General features: G+C 61.9%; 1 protein-coding gene across 1 annotated transcript in view; it reads left to right on the forward strand.

Annotated features, from left to right (window-relative positions):
• SPIB (Spi-B transcription factor) overlaps positions 1-428 on the forward strand; it is a 15,188-nt gene that overhangs the window by 1,398 nt on the left and 13,362 nt on the right. The gene's annotated exons all lie outside the window — the stretch shown is intronic.

Here is a 428-nt window from a genome sequence, read left to right on the forward strand (position 1 = left end):
TGGGACCAGCGTGGGGGCGAGGCCTGCCCTGAGAGACACCCTGACGACGGGTCGTGGGCTGCCGTCTCCAGCCGGTTTGCTGGAACCTTCTCTTTTTCGTGGGACCGCAGAACAGAAGAGCTGGAAGAGCCTCAGAGGTCATCTCATCCAGCCGCTTCATTTTACAGCCAGGGTCACCCAGAGAATGGGTGCTCGAGCCAGGATTCAGACCCAGGGCCTCTGACTCCTGGAGCATTCTTTGTGGGGCCCCTCTCCGTTCCCCGCCTCCTGGCCCGGTGGTGGTAGAATAATGCAGTTCTAGGTGGCCACTCCGTGGGTCCAGTAGTCGTGGAGCCAGATGAGAGGCCCCGTGGTCTCTCTCTGTGCGTGGCAGCCACGTTAGCGAAGGCCCCGCCCTGCCAGGGTTTCAGCATCTTCAGGTCCCTGTG

The sequence above is a fragment of the Vombatus ursinus genome, unplaced genomic scaffold, assembly GCF_900497805.2.
Source record: "Vombatus ursinus unplaced genomic scaffold, bare-nosed wombat genome assembly UNPS02014855.1, whole genome shotgun sequence".
Classification (NCBI taxonomy): Eukaryota; Metazoa; Chordata; class Mammalia; order Diprotodontia; family Vombatidae; genus Vombatus; species Vombatus ursinus.